This window comes from Phoca vitulina, unplaced genomic scaffold, assembly GCF_004348235.1.
Source record: "Phoca vitulina isolate PV1807 unplaced genomic scaffold, GSC_HSeal_1.0 scaffold35, whole genome shotgun sequence".
NCBI classification, from domain to species: Eukaryota; Metazoa; Chordata; class Mammalia; order Carnivora; family Phocidae; genus Phoca; species Phoca vitulina.
Window position 1 is genome coordinate 16,261,329 of NW_022589738.1, and position 16,478 is coordinate 16,277,806.

General features: G+C 41.6%; 1 protein-coding gene across 1 annotated transcript in view; it reads right to left on the reverse strand.

Annotated features, from left to right (window-relative positions):
- Positions 1-16,478, reverse strand: part of MAOB (monoamine oxidase B) — a 113,816-nt gene that overhangs the window by 81,703 nt on the left and 15,635 nt on the right. The gene's annotated exons all lie outside the window — the stretch shown is intronic.

Here is a 16,478-nt window from a genome sequence, read left to right on the forward strand (position 1 = left end):
GAAATTGGAGGAATTAAGTCCCAACCCCTTGGTCTCTGAGGCACTGTAGTCTTGAGCAAGGAACTTCTGAACTCCTCCTAATTCCAGTTTGTAAAACAGGGACAACACCTTGCAGGCGGAGTTGATGCAAAGATGACGTGTGCAAAATTACTCGCATATCCTGGGCCTGCTGTTGCTATCTGGTGATAGACAGGCTGGGCTTGGAAATTAATTATGCCTCTACTTCTCCTTCCCTTCCATCGCCCTACAAACACTGACTGACAACTTGAGGCTTTTTATAGCATCTCATCAACTTTGACTCAGTATAGATGATAATCTATAGACCACGTCTTACAATATTAGCATAACCTCCTAGGTTTTAATATTTCTTCAAATTGTGCAGCAGACACACAAAAAATGACCCTGTCTTAAACTACCTTCTTTTCAACCCGTAACAAAGCAATTGGATAAATTATATCAGGAGCTGGATGAATGCTCACTGACCACAGCAGAGGAGGGAAAGCGATTTTTCTTTCTGTGTTGATAACATTTTTATCACGGACCTAGTGCAATCTAAGCAGTATTTTTGATTAATCATCACCAGAAGTAACATTTGAACATCTCTTTGCTAATATTAAGACCATTGTATTTGACAGATCCCTTCATGCGATTCAGTGAACGATGCCTTTGAACTTCTGGGTGTAGTTTCCCACTGTCCAAAATGGCTATTTCATACCTTTTCTTAAACTTCCTACATGACACCACCCACCCCAGCCCTTTGCAGCTGATAACTCTGCTTCATTTTTTATGGAACTCATTCATCTTTTCACAATAAATGCACATAGACAGCTTCGCCTGTGCCTGTATGCGCTGCTTGACAGCTTATGACTTAAATGAGCGGCTTCTTTAAGGAAGCCAACCCTCCCCCACTCTGTTCGGATCCTATTTCCTCCAGGGTTTGGTCCACTGCTCATGTACTTCTCCCACTCCCTCTAGCCTGGATCACAGTCATCAGCGTACAAACCTGCTCTGGCATCTCCGATCTTGAAGACACCTGTGACCCAACATCTCCTTTTGCCTAAACCCTTCCCCTCTGTGCCCCTTCATAGCACTTCTTCAAAGAGTTATCTACACCCATTGCCTCTATTTCCCCATCTGACTCCAGTCAGGTCTTCATCCCTACCATTCCTCCTAGACTGCTCTTGTCAAGGCCACCAGTGATTTTCACATTGCCAAATCCAATCGGTCAAGTCTCGGTCCTCATATTACCTGTTCTCTTAGCAGCTTTTGATCTCGTCCTTCTTGACCCACTGTCTTCTCTGTGTCTGAGCCACACACTGCCTTGGGTTTCTTCCTCTCTAACTCATTGCTGCTTCTCAGATCTTTTGCTGGATTCTTCTCTTCCGAGCCTCTAAACGTTGGAGAGCCCCAGAACTCAGTTCTTGGACCTCTTTTTTTTTTTTTTTTTTTTTTGAAGCATTCCCGGGTAGGGGCGCCTGGGTGGCTCAGTCGGTTAAGTGTCCGCCTTCGGCTCAGGTCATGATCCCAGGGTCCTGGGATGGAGCCCCACATCGGGTTCCCTGCTCAGTGGGGAGTCTGCTTCTCCCTCTCCTCCCTGCTCTGCTCTCACTCTCTATCTCTGTCTTTCTCAAATAAATAAAATCTTAAAAAAAAAAAAAAAAAGCATTCCCAGGCAATCTCACCTAATTCTGTAGCCTTGAAGCTTTGAGCTTGATATATAAATTGCCTACTTCGTAGTGCCTTCAGCTATTTTGTAATCATCTCAAACTTAACATATTCCAAACAGAGCTCTTGAGTTCCCTCCCCCAAACCGGTTCTTTTCCAGTCTTTTCCATTTCAGTAATGGTATCACAATGCCCCCACTTGTTCAGGCCAAAAATTCAGGAATCGTGCTCGATTCTTTTTTCCCCTGACCACCCCCCCACCCTCCAATCACTACATCAGTGGGTCAATTCTACCTGAATACAACTGTTTCTTAGCACCCCTCCTACTACCACCTTGGTATAAGATGACACCATGTCTCCTCTGGACTATTGCTATAGCCTACAACTGCTTCCACTCCTGCTTCTCTGATTTCCCAATTTACAAAGCCCAGAATATCTTTTAAAACAACATCAGATTCATGACATCTCCCTGTTTCAAATCCGCCAGCCACTTACATTGCAAAGAGGTGATCCCACCATTACACTCACTTACAAGGCCCCTCTCTCTTTCAAATGAATAAATAAAATCTTAAAAAACCCTGATGTATTGCAAAACTTATTTTAATGTCAACATGACCATTTGATCACAAAAGTTCTTTAAAATTTTCAACCCCACCCAAATCTTCTGTTCCAAATATCTTTTAAATTATAAATTTAATACAAAATTTTTGCAAGGGAAAAAATGCCAATATGGAAATGGAGTCTTCTACCTGGACAAGGATTCAAACGGGTCCCCAAATATTGAGAATACAGTGTCCACTCCACAACCTGTCTGCCCCACATCTAAAGTCTATAGAGTTTCCTTTAATCAATAACGCCATCTGGTCACTGTCGGAAAATCAAACTGTTTCTTTTGCCGAAGGTCAGATGAGCATCTGATATTTTAGAGAGGTATATTTAAGGCCTTTGTTAATTATTAATTCCTCTGGAGCATTTAAATCCCATGCCTGCACCATTAGATGGTAGAAAAAAAGATACCTGGTCTACGTTGTACTAGTTACTTACAGAAATTTCTTATATATTAAATGAGTTTTAATATTATGCTGTAGCTGAAATATTTTTGTGTGCTTTGTGTGCATGCATGTTTCTATACGTTAAACAAACTCTATATTCAAGCTCCGGGCAGAGCCCCAAACCGTGCTATCAGTCAGCACTAAAAGTTGAAAGGTGAAACCACCTCTAATGGAAGAGGCCAGTTCTATCTTGTGGAAAGCAGGTGTAATCTGGACCTGGGAATCCTGCAATCCTGGACAAATTCCTCTTAAACAAAGGGGCACATGGAACTGAGAATGCCAATGTCACCACCTACACCCACGGTAGCAAAAAATACCTTTAAAACCTTTAGTAGGGGCGCCTGGGTGGCTCAGTCATTAAGCGTCTGCCTTCGGCTCAGGTCATGATTCCAGAGTCCTGGGATCCAGCCCCGCATCGGGCTTCCAGCTCAGCGGGAAGCCTGCTTCTCCCTCTCCTCCCTGCTCATGCTCTCTCACTCTCTCTGTCCCTCTCTCTCAAATAAATAAATAAAATCTTAAAAATAAAATAAAAGCCTTTATTAGGAGCATTTTAAATCTGGAAAGTTATACTGTCATGTCATGCTCTTCTGTGCCCTTTTGTCCCTCTGTATTTCTGTTTGATTCCACGAGTCTTTACTTCTGGGGCTCCTTTCCTCTGTATATATCTTTGTGACAGTCTCCACGTTCATCCTTAGCTCTGCGTCTTAAGAGGTCCGTCTGTATCCCATACCTCCCCAACTCCTTCTGTCTCTCCTAACCAACCCAAACACAAAGCCATTATTTATTTATTTATTTTCCCATATGTTGACGTGGCCAAAAATGTACAGAGATTTGGATGTCACCTTAGTACAGGTGAGTTTTGAAACCACTGAGCTCAAGCAAAATAAGTCAATCAGAAAAAGAGAAGTATCATATGATCCCACTGATACAAGGAATTTGAGAAACAAGACAGAGGATCATAGGGGAAGGGAGGGAAAAAATGAAGCAAGATGAAACCAGAGAGGGAGACAAACCATAAGACTCTTAATCTCAGGAAACAAACTGAGGGTTGCTGGAGTGGTGGGGGGTGGGAGGGATGGGGTGGCTGGGTGATGGACATTGGGGAGGGTATGTGCTATGGTGAGCACTGCAAATTGTGTAGGACTGATGAATCACAGACCTGTACCTCTGAAACAAATAATACATTATATGTTAAAAAAAAAGAAGAAGATAGTAGGAAGGAAAAATGAAGGGGGGAATCGGAGGGGGAGATGAACCATGAGAGACTATGGACTCTGAGAAACAAACTGGGGGTTTTAGAGGGGAGGGGGGTGGGGGGATGGGTTAGCCCGCTAATGGGTATTAAGGAGGGCACATATTGCATGGAGCACTGGGTGTTATACGCAAACAATGAATCATGGAACACTACATCAAAAACTAATGATGTAATGTATGGTGACTAACATAATAAAATAAAATTAAAAAAAAAAGAAACCACTGAGCTCCCCCAGGATTTTGTAAAAGTTGTCGAATCATAATACAAACTTTACATAGAATAATAGCCACAAGGAAAACATGTTCAAGGAAGTTTCCTTATTGGATTAGGCCATTTTAATTACAGTATCAGAATCACCGTGTGGCTAACGGCCATACCCCTGGGTGTGAGATCTGTGTACTAAAACTGGTTGAGAGGCTCACAGAGGACTACATGCATTAGAAGGGCATCATGGTCCTCCTGACCGAGCATTTCAACGTCTTGCCTAAAATTTTTCTAGTAGTAGCTGCTTATCAGTTCAAAAACAGAAACAGAAACACCAGCTATTTCAAAAAGAATGTGTTCCACCCCATATTCTAACCATAAGTCAAGAAAAAAAATTGAACTGGGGACACCTGGGTGGCTCAGTCCGTTAAGCGTCTGCCTTCGGCTCAGGTCATGATCTCAGGGTCCTGGGATCGAGCCCCACATCGGGCTCCCTGCTCAGTGGGGAGCCTGCTTCTCCCTCTCCCTCTGCCGCTCCCCCTGCTTGTGTTCTCTCGCGCTCTCGCTCTGTCAAATAAATAAATAAAATCTTTTTAAAAATTTGAACTAAAAATACCCCTCCTGGAAAATATAATTGAATAACAGACCTAAGAAGAATGTTCAACTTGGCTAGTAATTAAAAATGAAAACCAACCATTTTCAGCTCTCAGTGTGAGAAACTGAGAAATACCATTTTTGCTCTCAATTTGAGCAAGATTAAAAAGAAAAAAAAAGGAGAGGATATTAAATGCCGCCAACAATGTGACAGAACAAGTCTGGCTGAAATAATCATTGGCAAAACTGTTGAGAAAAACAATTTGGCAGTATCTGGCAAAAACTTGAAACTGCCCATTTCTTTAAATCAGAAACAATTACTCTATAATTCAATTCTAAGAAATAATACCACATAGGAAAAAATTATTATTCCTCAACATCTTTAGTGCCATGTCATCTATAATAGCACACACGTAATACATAATGTCCAATAATCTGGTATTGATTAAGCTATGGCACACCTATTTGATATTAATTAAATTATGTTCAGAAGGACTGCAATATTGTGAAAAATGCTTATGGTTTTTTTTATTGTTATGTTAATCCCCATACATTACATCATTAGCTTTAGATGTAGTGTTCCATGATTCATTGTTTGTGCATAACACCCAGTGCTCCATGCAGAACGTGCCCTCCTCAATACCCATCACCAGGCTAACCCATCCTCCCACCCCCAAAAATGCTTGTGTTTTAATATCAGGTGAAAGATATAAAATTGTGTCTGTAATATGACTACCAATATAAATGTGTGGCACAGGTATGCATGAATGCACACACACACACACACACTCAGAGAAAACAAATGCACAAAAAAGGCTGGAAGAAAATATACCCAAATACTAAGAGTGGTTGTTTTGTTTTGTTTTGTTTTAAGTAGGCTCTACACCCAGTGTGGAGCCCATTGTGGGGCTCGAACTCATGACCCTGAGATCAAGACCTGAGCTGAAATCAAGAGGCCGATGCTCAACTGAGTGAGCCACCCAGGTGCCCCAAGAGTGGTTGTTTTGGGTGGTAGGACTTAAAAATGAAATTATAAAGATAATTCATCCAGAATTAGTGTAAAAAATAACTTACTTCGTCATGAGCTCATGTGAGTAGTTTTATTTACTAGACTATTTCCAGGATTTGCTGTATAAATGATCGACTTTTGTTATAAATTTATACTTTTTAGAGACCTAAAATAAAGCAGAGTCACATAATTGCATAAACTCTCTATAAATCACAGTCTATCTTCCTTCATATTGCCACTAACCCTCCGGATTTCAGAAAAAAATTCTATGCAGGCACATAGATAGAAGTGCTTTTGCAATGGTCAACTGTATATCAAACCGAGTAAAAATAAAATCAATTACATGATACTTTATGAAATTTACTTCAATTACAACCTAATGATCAGATTGGGAAAGGGAGAGAAGGATGTATATTATTTTTTCAAAACTTGGGAGCTGTTTCCCTTAATTGCTTTTTCTTTCAACACCACCAATATATCTTTATTAGATTGCCCTGTGAAATTTGGAACTTAATAACATTATTTATATTGTGCTTTCTAAGCTGATGAATACAATGTAATTATTGTTCACCAATTAAGGGACTGAATTTGGCATCCTGATCTGTAACTCCAGGCTCATGGGCCACCTAAAATGCCCCAAAATTCATAGGAAAGCTGCAGAAAGGAAAATACTTACTATACATTAATTGTAATATCTAAATGCACACACATATATACTCAAGTAAATATACATATTTTATATATATAAGTATATACCTAAATACATAAGTGTTTTCTTTGGTAGAAGTTTTCATGTGAATGTTGGGGCATTTTGCCCAAAGAATCTGTTCCAGGCCCAACCGTCTGGGAAAAGCATGTGGGAAAAATAGGCAGCTGGTCAGGTACCTCTACCCCATCCTTTTACTATAACTAGAGGCCCCTCCTGTCTCCTTCTGGTCTCCTTGATTAATACAGTCAACTACTCCTCTTTCCAGAAGGCAATACAAAATAACTATTCTCTAGGAGTACCCATGCTATGTGGTATCCAGGAAAAAAAAATCACGAAAGATCACGTTTTAAAATTTTCAGGTGATTCTCAAAAGGTTAAACATAGAGTTACCATATGACCCAATCAGTTCCACTCCTAGGCATATACCCAAGAGAAATGAAAACATACATCCACATGAAAATTTGTACACGAATGTTCATAGTAGCATAATTCATAATAGCCCCAAAGTGGAAATAACCCAAATGCCCATCAACTAATGAACAGATAAACAAAATGTTTTCTATCCATACAACGGAATATTATTTGCCATAAAAAGCAATGAAATACTGACAACTGCTACAACATGGATGAAATTTGAAAACATTATGCTGATTGAGATGAAAGGATAAAGAAGATGTGAGATATATATATACACAAACACACACACACACACACACACACACACACACACACACACACACAATGGAATATTACTCAGCCATCAACAAAGGATGAAATCTTACCATTTGCAATGACATGGATGGAACTAGAGGGTATTATGCTAAGTGAAATAAGTCAATCAGAGAAAGACAATATTAATTATCATTTGGCTTCACTCATATGTGGAAGATAAGGGATAGTGCAGAGGACAATAGGAGAAGGGAGGGAAAACTGAATGGGAAGTCATCAGAGAGGGAGACAAACCATAAGAGACTCTTAACTTAGGAAACAAACTGAGGGTTGCTGGAGGGGAGGGGGGTGGGGGGATGGGGTAACTAGATGATGGGCATTAAGGAGGGCACTTGATGGAATGAGCACTGGGTGTGATATGCAACTGATGAATAACTGAACTCTACATCTGAAATTAATGATACACCGTATGTTAATTAATTGAATTTAGATAAAGTAAGATATTAAAAAAAGGAAAGAAAACATTATGCTGATTGAAAAAAAAGCCAGGGTGCCTGAGTGGCTCAGTCGTTAAGCATCTGCTTTCGGCTCAGGTCATGATCCCAGGATCCTGGGATCGAGCCCCACATTGGGCTCCCTGCTCGCAGGGAACCTGCTTCTTCCTCTCTTCCCTGCTTATGCTCTCAAATAAATAAATAAATAAAATATTTTTTTAAAATGCAGGAGGGGCACCTGGGTGGTTCAGATAAGCATCTGCCTTCAGCTCAGGTCATGATCCCAGGGTCCCCGGATCAAGCCCCACATCGGGCTCCCTGCTCAGTGAGAAGCCTGCTTCTCCCTCTCCCACTCCCCCTGCTTGTGTTCCCTCTCTTGCTGTGTCTCTCTCTGTCAAATAAATAGATAAAAAAAATCTTAAAAAAAAAGAAAGAAAAAAAGCCAGACACAAAAGGTCATGTATGGTATGATTCCATTTATATGAAATGTCCAGAACAGGCAAATACCTAGAGACAGAAAGTATATTAGTAGCTGTCAGGGGATGGGGCAGGAGGGTTTCAGTGGTGGTGGTATGGTGTTGGGAAATAGTGAATGACTGTAATGGGTGTAGAGTTTTTTTTCAGGGAGACAAAAATGTTCAAAAGTTGCATTGGATTCATGATTATATAACCCTGTGTATATGTTAAAAACCATTAAATTGCATAATTTAAATGAATGAATTGTATGGTATGTGAATTTTATATTTGTGTGTGTATATATATGTATAGTATATCTCAATAAAGCTGTTACTAAAAAATTTAAGACGATACACTAATAATGAAGCAACAGAAATTAAGAAATTAAGAAAGGAATCCCATTTACAACTGCACCAAAAATAATAAAATAAATATGTAAAAATAAACTTAACCAAAGAGGTGAAGGACCTGTACTTTGAAAGCTATAAAACACTGATGAAAGCAACTGAAGATGATGCAAACAAATGGAAAGATATCCCATGCTCATGGATTGGAAGAACAAATATTGTTAAAATGTCCATACTACCCAAAGCAATCTACACATTTAATGCAATCCCTATCAAAATACCAAAAGCATTTTTCACAGAACTAGAACAAATAATCCTGAAATGTGTATGGAACCACAAAAGACCCCAGATAGCCAAAGCAATTTTCAGAAAGAAGAGCAGAAAGAAGAGAGAGATAATCACAATGCCAGACAATAAGGTATATTACAAAGTTGTAGTAATCAAAATAGTATGGTACTGGCACAAAACTAGATACATAGATTGATCAATGGAACAGGATAGACAGCCCAGAAGCAAACCCACAATTATATGGTCAATTAATCTTCGATAAAAGAAGAAAGAATATACAATGGGGAGAAGACAGTCTCTTCAACAAATGAACAAATGGTGTTGGGAAAACTGGACAACAACATGTAAAAGAATGAAACTGGGCCACTTTACTACACAAAATAAACTTGATTAAAGATCTAAATGTGAGACCCAAAACCATAAAAATCCTAGAAAAGAATACAGGCAGTAACTTCTCTGACATGGGCTGTAGCAACATTTTTCTAATTATGTCTCCTGAGGCAAGGGAAACAAAAGCAAAAATAAACTATCGGGACTACATCAACATAAGCTTCTGCACAGTGAAGGCAATAATCAACAACATTAAAAGACAACCTACTGAGTGGGAGAAGATATTTGCAAAGGACATACCCGATAAAGGGCTGGTATCCCAAATTGATAAAGAACTGATACAATTCAACACCCAAAAAACCAAATAATCCAACTAAAACATGGGCAGAAGACATGAGCAGACATTTTTCCAAAGAAGACATCCGGATGGCCAACAGACACATGAAAAGATGCTCATCACAACTTCCCATCAGGGAAATACAAATCAAAACCACAATGAGATATCACCTCACACCTGTCAGAATGACTAAAATAAAAAACACAAGAAACAACAAGTGTTGGTAAGGATGTGGAGAAAGGGGAACCCTCTTGCACTGTTGGTCAGAATGCAAACTGGTGCCACCACTCTGGAAAACAGTATAGAGGTTCCTCAGAAAGTTAAAAATAGAACTACCCTATGATCCGGTAATTGCACCACTGGGTATCTACCCCCAAAATACAAAAACACTAATTCAAAGGGATACATGCACCCCCATGTTTACTGCAGCAGCATTTACAGAGGCCAAATTATGGAAGCAGCTCAAGTGTCTATCAATAGATGAATGGATAAAGAAGATGTGGTGTGTATATATATACAATGGAATAGTATTCAGCCATAAAAAAGAATGAAATCTTGTCATTTGCAATGACATGGATGGAGCTAGAGAGTATAATACGAACTGAAATAAGTCAGAGAAAGACAAAGACCATATGATTTCACTCATATGTGAAATTTAAGAAAAAAAACAAACAAAGGGAAAGAGAAAGAGAGAGAGAAAAACCAAGAAACAGACTCCTAATTATAGAGAACACACTGATGGTTACCAGAGGGGAGGGGAGTGGGGGGATGGGTGACATAAGGGATGGGGATTAAGGAGGGCACTTGTCCTGACGAGCACTGGGTGATGTATGGGAATCCTTCTATCATCCACCTGAAACTGACATAACACCATATGTTACCTCTTCTGGGATTCAAATTAAAAGGTTAACAAAAAAATTTAAGATGAAACTTCGGAACTCAATAAGGTTTATCATGATTATTATTGTTACTTTTTAAAGATATGTTGAGGTTTTATTTATTTTTTTTTTTTGAAAGATTTTATTTATTTATTTGACAGAGAGACAGCGAGAGAAGGAACACAAGCAGGGGGAGTGGGAGAGGGAGAAGCAGGCTTCCCGCAGAGCAGGGAGCCCGATGCGGGGCTCGATCCCAGGACCCTGGGATCATGGCCTGAGCCGAAGGCAGACGCTTAACGACTGAGCCACCCAGGCGCCCCGAGGTTTTATTTTTTTAAAATGAAATAAAAGAGATTTTATTTTATTTTTTGATGTAGTGTTCCATGATTCATTGTTTGCGTATAACACCCAGTGCTCCATGCAATACGTGCCCTCCTTAATACCCATCAGTGGGCTCACCCATCCCCCCACCCCCCTCCCCTCTGAAACCCTCAGTTTGATTCCCAGAGTCGGTTTTAACGAAAGATGTTGCAGAAGGTGTTATGCATGCCCCACGCGCATACCCTCCTCATCAGCTCCTACTTGAGCCAGTGACTGACTCCTAGCCCGTTAAGTGCCCCAGCTGCCTCACACCTCAGTGGAGATACCTGAAGAGAACCCTCCAATGGTCTCTCCAAGGTTCCCGGCAGGATCGAGCTCTGGTCACCGACAGCGGAAACAGGCTTAAAAATCACCCTTTCCCAACTTCTACTGGGGTTTGCAAGGATCACTTCCCAAATAAATGACTTGCACTCACATTCCGTCTCAGGGTCAGCTTCTAGGGAAACCCAAGCCACCGTACACATTACTCTTTCTTCCCTTCTCAACTAATATTCGTATCTTGCCCCAGCAGAAAGGTCTGAAATGGTAATTGGTCAAGTCATTAAAAGAAAATTTCTGTGGTTATGTTTAGCCAACACAGAGAGATGGCTTTAGAATTTAGATCTTGTTGACTTGTGTTCACAAATAATGCTGATTTTTCCCTAAACTGCCGTAATAGCTGTGGCCCATCTTAAATAGGGAGAGTTTTTCCCCTGAGGTTCAGTTGGTTCAGTTTATTTTTTTTAAGATTTTATTTATTTATTTGAGAGAAAGAGAGAGCACGCACATGAGGAAGGGAGGAGGCAGAGGCAAAGGGAGAAGCAGACTCCCTGCTGAGCAGGGAGCCCGATGCAGGGCTCGACCCCAGGACCCTGAGATCCTGACCCGAGCTGACGGCAGACGCTTCACCGACTGAGCCACCCAGGCACCCCTGGGGTTGTTTACAAGATGGCCCTACTGAGAGGGACAGAAAAGCAGACGCCATGGAAACGTGCCATAAAAGTATCAAAAGCTTAAAATTGACAACCTTTATTGGCACTCCCACGTATTAACTTTTTGCTGAAAATTCGGTGAGAATAGTCAGGTCTTTTCTGAGAACAATGAGCCACATGCATTACCAACAAACCGCCAACCAGCAAAGAAAAACTTCTCGATGAACATAACAGCATATGACCGTCTCATTTTCGGTATTTTATTTTTCAACGTATGACACCCTTCTACTTTCTATTTTAAAAGGCTTCCCTTGGGGCGCCTGGGTGGCTCAGTTGTTAAGCGTCTACCTTCGGCTCAGGTCATGATCCCAGGGTCCTGGGATTGAGCCCCACATCGGGCTCCCCGCTCAGCGGGGAGCCTGCTTCTCCCTCTCCCTCTGCTTGTGTTCCTGCTCTCGCTCTCTCTTTCTCTGTGAAATAAATAAATAAAATCTTTAAAAAAATAAAAATAAAAATAAAAGGCTTCCCTGATCCGAAACCCTTGGAACCAAATGCGTTTCAGAACTTCAATTATTTTCAGATTTTAGAGGGACAACCCAGTACTGAGGCATGTATTATGGGACAGCCCTAGTGAGAGCTGGGACAACCGCCTTGAAATCATCTGATTACGCCTGCAGTCAAACATATGACTAATAGCAAACACGAAACATCGGTTCTGGTCAGGTTTTTGCTGAAAGCTCTAGAAAACAGTTTCAATGTTCAGAGTTCTGGGCATTTGGGCAGCGCAGATAAGGAACTGTGGTCTGAAACATGGAAGATTGGCCATCAGATAAGTGCTGAGAACACGGATGTCGAAAACTGGACAAGAAAACTCAGGGCAAGTGAGGACATTCCGTTCATGAAAGAGATAATTTCCTACAACTAGGTGGTTTAATACTTTTATGATGGGTTGACTAGGCACCCATCAGAAAAACTATATTAAAGTAATTCCCAAGAGGGGGGCAACACAGAAAGGTACAAATGCAATTTAAAACCAAAGTTGTTTGTGTAGTTCGTAAGGAAAGAGTCAATAAACAAATTAATATTGACTGTGAATCCGTGAGGTAGAGGCACCATCCGAGGTGGTGTGGGACAGAGTGCCTGCCCTCCTGCGGCTTACAGTTGGGAGGACAGAAAAGGTGTAAAAACAGATGCCAGGGGAGAGTAGAATTGGGGAGCACAGTGTAGTTTGCACAAGGCTGTCAGATATGGAGATCTAAAAAAAAAATGAGCTTTTTTAAAAGATTTTATTTATTTGAGAGAGAGTAAGAGCGGGGTGGGGGAGGGGCAGAGAGAAAAGCAGACTCCCCACTGAGCAGGGAGCCCGATGCAAGGCTCGATCCCAGGACCCTGGGATCATGACCTGAGCCGAAGGCAGAAGTTCAATGACTGAGCCACCCAGGCGCCCCCAAAAATGAGTTTGAAAGTCAGCTCTGAAAGATGGTCAAGAGTCACCAAAGTGGCAGGTGGGGGGAGAAGAGCTGGAAAGAGATTCCATGTGGAGAAGAGCAAGTACAAAGGCTAGAGCCTGAGGCAGATTATTCGAGGACGTGACCGTGGGCCGGTGTGGCTGCAGAGCCAAGACACCTGTGGCCGATGACGTTACTGAGGTAAGCAGGGGTCGGGCCTCCAGTGTGTCTGGGCCACAGTCATCATTCTGGACTTAATCCTGGGGTTAATGGAAGCCACTGAAGGGTGTGAAGCAGAGGAGTAATCTCTTAAGACTTGTATTTTAGAAAGATTGCCCTGCCAGGAGAACAGTCTGGAAGAATACATGCCAGGCTATTAATAGGGGTCACCTCAGGAGGGTTAGGATGGGGGGAAGGCCAACGGATAATTAGCTTTGTATTGGAACGACTTCATTTGCTTCGCTTCTGGCCATAAACATTTTTTGTGGCTTAAAAATATCAAAAGTTGAATTTTTTCCTCATTAAAACCAAGTTATTCTTCCTTTAGTGTAAGAACGAATTGGGCAGATACACCTTGAAGATATTATGGTAAGTGAAAGAAGCCAGACATAAAAGGACAAATACTGTATGATTCCGTTCATATGAAGTTCCCCAAGTAGTCAAATTCGTGGGGGTCAGAAAGCAGAATGGGGGTTGCCAGGGGCTGAGGAGAGCAAGGAATGGGGAATCCATGTTTAATGGGGATAGGACGTCAGCTTAGGATGATGACAAAATTCTGGGGATAGATGGTGGTGATGGTTGCATGACAGTGTGGATGTCCTTCATGCGGCTGAACTGTACCCTTAAGAATGGTTCAACTGGTGCATTTTATGTTGTCTAGATTTTATCATGATAAAAAAGAAAAAAAAAAAAAAACACGGAGCAGAGAGGACTGGACCGAATGGCAGGATGCAAATGAGCAGACTCTGGGAACAACAGTGGTCCACGTGAGGAGCCCCAGATCAGGAGGGGGCATGGAGACGGGTCAGGTGCACTGGTCTGACCTACATTTTAAAACTGGAACTAACAGGGCTTTAGGAGTAATAAGCGGAGAAGAGAAGAAAATAGCTAGTATCTAGTATCCAAAGGTAGACCCTGAAACAGGGGAGTTGGATGCCACTAGTTTATTTGGGAAGCGATCTCAAGAAGCCCTCACAGGCTCCGGGGAGGTGAGACAAGGAAGGGAAGGTAGGCAATAAGGGGCGTAGTATGGAGCAGGTTGCCACTGTGGGCAACTGGGGCTCCATTCCACTGGAGGGGGAGCTCTGGGTGACCATGTAGAACATGCCTCAGTGATTCCAACTGACAGGTGAAGAATCCAGGTCATTTAGCATGTCAGTCCTAGGAGCAGATGGTTGCTCCTGGGGACATTAACCCCAGTGCATTGCTGGCCCATCCTGGGTTGGAGCCAAGGTCGGGGGGTGGGGGGGGCTCCAGTGGCCAGAGAAAGGCCCCAAGCAAAGACTTAAGGTGGTCAGAAGCTCTAGGTCCCTGTATACAGAAATGGGTGCTGAGGGGCGATGTGGGGATCCCACAGTGTCTGGTACAAATGGCAAGGGGCTTGGCTTAAAAACTAGTCTGAAAGTGGTTCTGTTTCCCAAAACAGGGAACACTGGAGGTGAAGCAAGTAGGAGCGGGCCAAGGATACTGAAGGAGAAGCCAGACAGGTGGGAGGGAAGCAGGACCTTGGAATGGAGGGGATGAAAAGAGGTGATGTCGGGGCGCCTGGGTGGCTCAGTTGGTGAAGCATCTGCCTTTAGCTCAGGTCATGATCCCAGGGTCCTGGGATCGAGCCCCACATCGGGCTCCCTGCTCGGTGGGGAGCCTGCTTCTCCCTCTCCCTCTGCTGCTTCCCCTGCTTGTGCTTGTTCTCTCACTCTCTCTCAAATTAAAAAAAAAAAGAAAAAAGAAAAGAAGTGATGTCTTCAAATGTCCAGTTAATACATAGCACGAGAAGCTGGAAAATCTTTCCTTAGATTGTAGGAACTACTTCAGGAAATACTAATAGTTGAGTAAGAGTTTACAGGGGCCAAATACCCCATACTGCTCTGTACCACAAAGCTCAGATGCCAAAGATGTAGCAAAAAATATCCAACCAGACAAGTAACAGTGTGAGAGAAATATAAGCTCTCAACCTGTGTTTCTGTTCCTCATCTCTTTCTGACCTTCCACTTAATGTAAAAGTACGCAGATCAATATATTGCACATATCACCTTATAGGAAGGATGGATTTGTTGAGAACGAAAAACCTAATATTGCCTTTCTCATGCATACTAGAATTACATGCAACCGAGGTCCTTGAGAAATATCGGGCAGATATTATTTCTACATTTTGCATATGTATTTTTGATTTGTTCTTCACCCATAGCTGCAATTATTCTAGCAGCGAGATTGAATAAGCTCTCACTTTGCAAATTATTTGCAGATGTCCCTTTTCATCAACACTGAAGTCTTCATTGTATTTGAAAAATATTAAAAACTGATGCCAAGAGTTTGCAGATAGAGTGCGTGGTCTGAAGACGGGTTTAAATTCTAAGTGCTCACATTTTTTTCCAATCCCTGTTTTCAAAGAAAAGGGATTCAAACATGTTACTGACATATATGTATCTATATCTATATATATCTTCACTGGAAACGTAAAATTCACTAATGCTTTTAATTTTAAAGATTGGTTTTAAACTTATTCTCCGGCAATCTTGAAACCCACAAATTCCTTTCAAAGGAGTTCATCCAGAGGGAAGGGACCCAGACTTAAAAAGACAGGTTTCCTGAAACGTACGTTTATAAGAACAGAGGAGGAGAAAAAAATGTTTTGTCATTTTTACCAGCTTTTCATAGTTTTTGTTTGACAACTAAAACCCAGGAAAAAAGCAAGCCCAAGTCCCAAATGATTTTTCTTCTGCAACAAAATGTTTTTGCTTTCCCCACCCCACCTTAGAGTCATCTTAACCTCTGTACTTTTTTCCATTTCTCAGACCTGTCTGCTGGAAGCTCAATATTGTGGACCAGCAGACTGATTTATCTACAGAAAACTCATTTTCCCCTTGGACACATTCTCCACGATATCAGAGAGAAAGGAACAAGAGGAGAAAAGCAGATCACAGGCAGTGTATTTTGGATGTTCTGCCTTTTATCAACTGGGACCATGTGATTTCCTTTCAGACTCTGGCCGCTCCTGCATGCAGCCCGATTTCCGATGAAAAAAAAAAAAAAGCATGTATATTTCACCCCTCAGAAGGCCAAAATGATCATACCACCTACGAGTAGGCCTGAAAAAAACTAGCAGATGACACAGCACCCGGAAACCAAAACCAGAGTCATCTCAGCATCCATTCTGACTTGGCCCAAAGGTGAGCTCTGTAAAGATACACAGATGCTTCCTTTATTTAAAAAGCACATTTTTTTTTTTTGGT